Genomic DNA, 9,341 nt, shown 5'->3' with positions numbered 1-9,341 from the left:
AGGGCCAAGTGGTCTTCATTAACCACCAAGATATAATGAAGAAGGTTGGGCTAATTGCTGACGGGTCGCTCTGTTATTTACTGAGCGATTGTTTTAAACATTTATGATTGGTTATCAACAAAGTAAATTTCAAATTGAAATATTAACAACGCGTGGAATCCACTCCTCCTGTTTCTTTCCTATCGTCGGTTTAGTCCTCTGACCGAATAATTCTTAAAAGATAAGTATCCCTCCAAGGTCAGGGTGAGAAAAACACGCTTAGAGATAAAGGTAATCGAGATAAGATCTTTAAGATATTCAAAGCGTAAAAAGCTTTTAGGCTAAATTTGTTTACAGTTATTCAAAAATTTATGTCAAGGCTAAAGACTAGGAGACCGGTACACTTCTCACTTTACAAGCATTTTGGAAGCAGCGTCGACAAAATTGCAGGACTCATAAATGATGTATTAAACTCAATTATTGTTTTACATGCGCTCCCGCTAACACTTTCTATTGCGTAAGATGATATTAATTTTATGCATGGAGTTTTGACATTGCTGGGACGGGAAGGAGACTAAGCGAACGATTTCGCGAACATATTCGAGGCCGGCGTTTAAAGAAATGACAAAAATGCATCGAAACCGGTCGCTCAACACTTAAACGTACCAAATAATTCTTACCAACAAACGGCAGTCTGCATTTCCCTACATCATGGTAATACAGAAAACCGCAAAACGTTTACAGCAAAAATTTATGTTCCACATCGGCACTCAGTTAATCCACACGAAATCAACAAACGCTTTATTAAACGGAATAATGAGCTTTATTTGACCAAAAATGCAAACTAAATTGGAAATGTGGAGTTCACGAGACTTGACGTTATTTGGATAAACAATGTTATAATCCAACAATTTTATCTCTAGCACGCATTTGGTTTGCCTGAATACGCCGAGCTAAGACCTCGGAAATACCCGAGTGATATTCCCCAAGTGATATTTCCCAATTCCTAAAAGTTCAAGGTATCAAGTTGGCAATTATAATAGATGTTAAGATGGGAGAACTGTTCGCTTTTGTGACAGAAGTAGAAGTAAACCTGCTGATCGATAAAGCGGTACCAGAAAATGCCAAAAAAATCAACTTCATCGCTTTAAACGTTTTTGACGGTAAGCTGTGCGTAAGCGTAAACGTATATTTGGAAAAATGTTCAAATACTGAGAGAATTTCGCTTGGTTTGAACCAAGTTTTACTCTCTTCAACATCCGTTGAGTAAAAATGTTACCGAAAACTTATGAAAGACGAAACGTTTTAGCCCAATTATCATTCTAAGGTACTGAATAATGTGACCATAAGCGATAAAGAAAGAAGCGAAGACCGAAAGAAATTTAAATGGATAGCAAAATAAATGTCAAGTCCAGTATCGAAGAAAATAACAAATTAATACTTCCCGTAGGAAACAAGAAGGGCTAATTAAGAACTCTAAATAAAAAAAAGGAACGGAGTTATGGCGGCTGCATTTCGGTTAGTTTTATTTTAGTTTTTTTTTTTTTTTTTGGCTAACGACAACATTAACGCCTTTTAAACACCATATTTGCATAAGCAAGTACAGCATTATCTGTTCGGATAGATTAACTGAAAAGTTAAGTCGCGAAAATTTCTAGAGAACGGAAACTTAATTCTCGAATTCACAGGCAGTTGTTTGTTAACTGAACTTACTACGCATTTTTAACGATATTTGCCCCTCCCTCAAAGCAAAAGCACTTAGTTTCCCAGTGTTAGAAATGTCGAGATGACGTTGAGCCGAAGAAAAATGTAGATCCTTAAAGTCAAAACCACATCCGAATTTCTAAGGCGATGATGCATTCCGAACAGATATCCACCAACAGAATAATGGACAGTTGGGTGGTTCGGGCTTTTTGCAACAGCATTGCTGATCGTAAAGTTTGCCGAGCATTTGCATTTTCAAATAATGTGATTTTATGCATTTAGATTAACCTGTCAAGGTTGATCAAGGTCGCCAAAACACCGATGGAAAAAACAAAATAATTTTAAATCTCTATTGTCAGGGACCGAAATTCGTTTTCAGAAAAAAGCGCAAGGCCCCAATAACACTGGAATTGAACCACAGTATGTCAACATTTAACCAGTGATTATGGCAGTCGAAATAACGTAGACTAAATTAACATGTTATGGCCAAAACATTATCATGTCGTAGTTTCCTTTCGTATCCTAGTCCTGTTGAAGATTAAAACCTCCGTAGCCCACTTTCCTAGGAAAACAGCTCAATCTGCTTAATGGTAAAATTCCGTCAATCGTCTTGAGCTTACCTTCCGTTTATAATTTACGATGCAAAGAACCTGGTATCAATGTTACTCTTCTAACTTGCGAAAGACAATGTGATCTTCGGGGACGACGAAGAAATAACGAAGAAGGGTGAGCCAATTACTGACAGGTAACTCTACTATTGGGTGCCGATGACTATGGAGATTTATGATTGGTTGTAAACACAACATAAATTGCAAATTAGAAAATTGGTAATGCATGAAATCTACGCTCCCTTTCCATTCCCCTTACTTCAGTCTCCTAAGGAATGAAATTCTCTTTTTCTTAAGTATCTGAAGTATTCTTTAATTCCACTGATATGACCAAGTCGTATTGTAGTTCCTATAAAAACGTGTTTCTATGGGTTGAAAATTTAATTGGACTCTATCAAGTTTTAGCAGAATTATGATGCAAAACCTGACTTCAAATACTTAAAGACGATTTCTTAATGTCAAATTTTTGCAGCTCGATCTTCTTTTGTCTTCTCAACTAAGAACGATTTGCCGCACGCGCGCACAGGACAGCACTTTCCGTGAAGTGAGCCTAATTAAAGACAAAAGTTATCAAGGTAATTTATCTTCTAATATTCAAAGCGATAATAGGACCAAATTTTCTTCATACTTTGTTCAGAAACTAATGTCAAGGCTAAATTTTTCCGTGGTCATTCAAAGGATTTTTATTCCTTACATTAACGCTAATTTATAGCGGAGCTCCGCGCGCGGAGCCCCATAGCTAAGAGATTTTGGTAAACCCATGAATAAGATTTTTATTAATTTTGGCTAATGTCAGCATTAACGCCTTTTAAATACCATATTTGCATAAGCTAGTACAGCATGATAGGTAGTTCGTGCTTTTCTCAACAGCAGTGCTGAACGTAAAGTTCACCGAGCATTTGCATTTTCAAAAAATGTGATTTTATGTATTTGGATTAACCTGTCAAGGTTGCTCAAGGTCGCCAAAGCACCAATGGAAAAAATAAACTAATTTTGAATCTCTGTTGTTAAAGCCGGAATTCATTTTCAGAAAACAAGCGCAAAGCCCTAATAACACTAGAATTAAACCACAGTATGTTTGAAGTGAAGCGTTGTACCATTAGTTTCCGATTATCAAAATCTTGTATTTAAATTGTTTTAAAGCGAAATAGTGACTAGCAACTCCTCTTTTGGTTTCCCGTTGACTCCCATTGGTCGTGGATCACTTATTTGCCATGAGAAACATTGACAGACCTCTTTTATACCAGACACTATTGTGTTGTACAAGTTTACCTTTGATATCCTAGTCCTGTTGAGAAGTTCACTTTGGTAGGAAAACAGATCAATCTGCTAATGATAAAATTTCCTTCAAGCTTACCTTCCGTTTGTAATTTGTGATACAAAGTGGAAGAAGAATGCCACCTTCGGCGACCACCAAGATATAACTAATTGCTGACAGGTAACTCTTCTATTTGGTATTAACAAAGTAAACACATCGTAACTCTCAAATTAGATGATTGTCAATGCATAAAATCCACGCCCCGCCTGTCCAGTCCCCTTGGGTTGTCTTTTGCTAAGAGCAAGCATTGATTATTATTGTAACATAATGGCCATTTGAATGCTGCAAATCTTTTCATTAGGACGAGTAGAAACTTTCAGTTAAGGTCTATTGTAATTTGAAACTACTTTGTGTTTTCCTGATGTAAAAGAACATTTTTCGAGTATCATTTGCTTGTTCGTTCCATACAACAGCTGAGGTTGTTAATTTACATAATTGACAAATACTGGTATTTGAAGCGTGCAAGACTCTTGAAGTCGTTTAACCGCACGATTCTACTTTAAAATAAAGAACTTTGCGGAAGTTTTCTACTTAGCTAAGAGTTTTTGTTTAGCCAATTGAAACGCAAATAGACGAGCTGATTAAACTTGCTATTCTCCTTAACTCGTGGCTTTCGACACGACATATATTTCGGAGCCACCGATGTTGTCCTTGGCAACAAGTAGTTGTACTGGTCACGTGTTGGACACGATGGAGTAAAGACGTGCTCGCAGAGCTCCGTTGTAAGAAAATTTTTTTCTCCCCAGAATCATTCAGTTTTTTGATATTCTTTTTCTACACTTCATGTCAGCAAGACGGCTCAGATCTCGAAACAATTCTTCGACAAATTCTGAACGTGTTGCCAAGCAGGAGAAGTTGACAAATCCCGAAGAGACAGCCATGTGCGAGGAAGTGATGGCCGAGCTAAAGTCAGTGAGAGGTGATTTAAAAAGTCAAAATTCGGCCCTTAGTGAAAATCTAAAGGACTTTTAGCGAAATACCAATGCAAGGCTTGAGAAAATAGTGAGTGTCATATCCAAATTAGATGAAATGGATGTTCTAAAGACCAAACAGAAGGATTTAGAAAAAAATGTCGAGGGCGTGAAAGTATCTGTTGCCGCTATGAACGTCACTGTCAGCGAAATGGACAGCCTTCGTGGAGGATATACAGAACTGCAGAAAAAACAGGAGCATTTGGAACGTTATTCTCGCGATTATAATATTCGTGTTATTGGCGTTGATAAACAAAATGGCAAAGACTGTATGGCAATTGTTTTAAACTGCGTGAATCTACTGAGTCTCGAAGATGCGACTGGGGAAGTGGAGAATGCACATCGTACAGGAAGAAAACAGGGAGACAAACTGCGTCATATCATTGCCAAACTATATAGCAGGCCTTTCAAGAGAACGCTGCTTCAGACTGCCAAGAGTGTTAACAGAAAAGAAGCTCTAAACGGGGTACGATTCGTGGAAGATTTTATACCTAGTGACTTTTCAACTGGAAAAAAAAGCTCTCCCACTCGTTCAGAAAGCCTTTGAAGAAGGAACGATAGTCCGTTTTACCAAAGGAAAACTCTTTCTGGACGGAAATGTTGTTCCTGTAGTGTAGAATTGAATACAGGTTGAATACAACTGATGACCAATGATTTACATGAAATTCATTTTTGGATAATAACTAATAAACTTAGCCTAAATGTGATAAAGACTAAATACATGATTGTATCTAGTCATTATAGGATAAAACGCCTCGAGCATCAATTCAGTATACACGTAAATCACTATTACCTTACAAGGGATAACTCATGTAAATATCTTGGTGTCGAAATAGATCAATCTTTAACATGGCGAGATCATGTAGATAAAATTGCTAAGGAAGCCTCTGAAGGGATTGGAGCTCTGAGACGTGTTAGACATCTGATACCTCGTGAAACATTAATCACAATGTACAGCTCCCTTGTACTGCCATATTTCGATTATTGTACATTCTAGGCTTATTCTTTCGCGTATATCTAGGGTCAGAGGCAGTTCTAGTTTTAGTCTATCTTTCAACCGAGTATTTTAAATACTCTTTTCCTTCTTTTTGTTTTGTTTTGAGGGTAGCCATTGTAGTTTTAAACGCAGCGTCAGTGAAAATTGTGAAGCCGTAGTTCTGTTTGTTCAGCTATCTCTTGATGCTTGAAAGAAAACCTCTCAAACTTGTTGGTTTTTAGTCGGAGCCATCTTTTTTTCTAACGCCAAAGATGAATTTCAAAAGGAGGTCGTTCAGAACTTGGGGTGAAAGCTCAGGAAGAGATGTTGAACCAAGTAAACCAGGATTTGATGTCTGTATGAAATTCTTAAATAACTCGACGTCGTACGCAATTTTCCTCTTCGTATTCGAGTTTTCTTGTTCGTCTACGAATTCGATCTGTTCCTCATCTGTGATCTCGACAAATCTTTTTGTCTCCATTTTTAAAATAAACTTTATTTCGACTTGCGAAAAGACCAACTCAAAAACTCCCAAAAGACCAAACGACGGAAAACCACAAGTGCTTGACAGCGCGCGAGAATACTGCAGGCTGATTGGTCAAAAATGATATCACACATGTGTGAATAAAAATGATATCGTCACTGGCGGGATAGCGTTTTTATCGATTTGCTACCACTCAGTATACCACTAAATTTTATATAATGAAATACCATCGATTAAAACTGATCACTCATGCATAATATTACAACTTTAAGATGTTGATGCAAAAGTAAAGGGTCCTGGGATCTGGGAACTAAACTGCTCCTTGTTGAGTGACATACTATATGTCAATGAAATAAATCACATGATACCTATATGGCCTCAGGAAGGAAGGGAAGACCTTACTGATCCGCGCTCAGTGTGGGACTGGGTAAATTATAATATAAAGAAATACTCTAGGAAATATGACAGGAATAAAAGCAAACAAAGAAAGGCGGAAGAGGAGTTAGTAAACAAAGCATTTCACGAAGCACATTTAATTTTTAATTTTTCAAAATAATCCTTTTGAAGAAAATTTAGTAAATTTAAACTCATTGAAAAAATGTATAGAGCGTTTTCATTCACGTGACTACCGGTCATAATGGTTTACCTAAACAAAAGAAAGTATTTGCATAAAAATAGTCAAGAGTTCAATTCCCAGAGATTTAGTTTTAGTCCAGTCAATCTGTGAAATTTGAAGGCCAAACCCACCACAAATTGCAACAAAAGCGAAACATGTCTCATTTTATTCCCAATTTATTGGGGAATAACATACTAAAAGTCACCGTAAATCGAAACATTGGAACAATTTCATTTTGGACAAAGTTTAAACCACTATAATTTCATCCAAAATTGTATGCATATTTAATATCGCAGCCAAAGTTTAACAAAGTGCGAAGATCTGTAGCTCCTACAGTTGAAGCTATGAGAACAAAAATTAGCAATCGGATTATGTAACATTTATGTACAACACTGCCAATGTAGGGACGTTCATTAGCGTGGCTTATGACGTAATATGACGTCACATTTGTCGAATTATTTGTAGAACAAAAAAAAAACCAGCTAACTTTCTGATCAAGACCAAGTGCAACGGCATTTTGTGGAGGGTCGTCATGTCGTGCGCCTTTCTGAACGATATTGGCTGAACTGTCTACCAATCTAGTAATCGAACAAGCCCCAATGAGAAGTATTAAGAGTGCAGGGGGTTTGATAAGGGGAAGAGGTATTGATGAACAGCAGAGACATTAGTGGTTGTTATCTATTCCAGCGTGTGCAGGTGAAAGAAGCTCTTCAGGGATACACATCAGTCAGCTATTGCACAAGTGATCAACACAACGACATATCGATACCTCGTCAAGAGAGAGACACCAGAGACACACACAAGGTCCTGGAATACTTACAATCCAAAACACCATTTGATGCAAATGGCAGCAGACTACTGGTGTCATAGCAAGTTGTTCAGTTAACCTGGCAAGGGCAGTCAAGTTGGAAAGAAGATCGTGGATGGCCTGGTTAGCCAGAAAGTGCAAAAGTATGTTTTCAAGAACAAAGATCAGGCTGTGACCCTTGTCTTGAAGCAAAAGATGCAGTGCACACAGGCACAGAAACTGTGGTTGTTGATCCTTTGCTTCTGTTCCAGCGTCTCGTTTCAGCAGGGACACTTAAGGTAGAGTTGTTGGACGAAGGTTTCACTCATGAACTTTGTAGCTATCCACCTGCACTTTTTAAAACGACAAATGTTTTACTTTCCCCAAACAAAGCTGCACTCGCCTATGCCATATGGAAACAAGTTTTAGCTATGCCTACACCTGCCCAGTACGTTTTGGATGGAGGTGCCCTTCTCTACAGAAATTGTGGCCTAGTGGTGAGAAATTTGAAGCAATCTGTAGTCGCCACGTTAAGTATGTGACGGACAAATATAGATCTCCTGTCATAGTTTACGATGGCTATCAAAACGGACCGTCCACAAAAGACAACACTCACAGTAGACGAACCAAATCTAGTATGGCTGCTGAAGTGCGTTTCACTGGGGATATGATATGTTCTATCAAGAAGGATGTGTTGTTATCCAACAAGACCAACAAACAGAGGTTCATAACGCTACTCTCAGGTCACTTCCAACAGAACAACATCGTAGTCATAAATGCAGAAGCTGAGGCAGATGTGCTAGTGGTACAAACAGCAATTGAGTCAGCTGCATCGAACGACACAGTTTTAGTTGGCGATGATACAGATCTCCTCATACTTCTTTGTTGCAATTCAAAGAGCTCAAATTGTGAACTGTATTTCAGACCGGAACCAAAGTCAAACTCGTAGCGAGCGGCGCGGTGCTGGAACATTAATCAGGTGCACAGAGTGCTAGGTGATCAGATCTGTGACAATCTTCTATTCGCGCATGCATTGCTGGGATGTGATAAAACCTCCCAAGTGTTTGGTATTGGTAAGCAGGAGGCTTTAAAGAAACTCACATAGAATGCTTTTTTCCGAGATAAAGCGGATGTGTTTCAGGACCCGCACGCTACACTAGAAGATATCCGCATTGCTGGGGAAAACGCACGGGTCTGCTTGTACAACGGCAGACCTGGTGACAAGATCGATACTCTTTGGGTGCAGCATTTCCACCGCAAAGTTTCACCCAGCACGTCATGTGTGCAACCGCGGACACTGCCACCAACACCAGCCGCAGCCAAGTACGATAGTCTACGTGTGAACCACCAAGTCTAGCAATGGCATGGAGTGTACAATGGTGCGCTACAGAATGGGAGTAGAGATTGAAAGATGACAAGATGTCGCCTGTTGCAGCTGACCTGCAACCTGCACCAGAGTATCTTCTGGAAGCTATCAATTGCAACTGCAAGACAGACTACAGTTCTAAAGCTGCAGTTGTGTGAAGTTTGGTTTGTACTGTTCCCTTGCATGTGGGCAATACAAAGGTCTGCTGTGTTGCAATGTAGAACATCCTGAGGGAGATTGTGATTCTGACGATGAGTGACATATTATTAAGAGTTCATCTGCCGCTTCAGGTACGTTTTAAGCTCTTACTACTAATGTGGCCCATTAGTCTGGTAATTAGGCTGATACTTACAGTGTATAATAGTTAGGAGCCTACTAGCAGGTGCACCAGTTCGTATACAGTTAAAGTGTTCTTCAAACACGCTTCCATATCTGCCAATTATTTTACATTTTTACATTCATCGCCTATTTAATTAGTATTAAAATAATAACATAAATTCTTTCAAACTTTGTTATAATTACTTAAAAAAAT

At 38.6% G+C, this 9,341-nt stretch overlaps 1 protein-coding gene across 1 annotated transcript in view; it reads right to left on the bottom strand.

Moving 5' to 3' along the window:
* LOC146467103 (uncharacterized) overlaps window positions 1-2,384 on the bottom strand; it is an 8,268-nt gene extending 5,884 nt beyond the window's left edge. Inside the window, exon 1 of the mRNA XM_085126376.1 lies at window positions 2,304-2,384. The gene's annotated coding sequence lies outside the window, so the exon portion shown is untranslated. The remainder of the gene's footprint in view (window positions 1-2,303) is intronic.
* Window positions 2,385-9,341: the final 6,957 nt, after the last annotated feature.

This window comes from Pavona decussata, unplaced genomic scaffold (assembly GCF_977016875.1).
Source record: "Pavona decussata unplaced genomic scaffold, jaPavDecu1.1 SCAFFOLD_138, whole genome shotgun sequence".
Classification (NCBI taxonomy): domain Eukaryota; kingdom Metazoa; phylum Cnidaria; class Anthozoa; order Scleractinia; family Agariciidae; genus Pavona; species Pavona decussata.
This window is presented reverse-complemented; position numbering and strand designations above follow the sequence as displayed.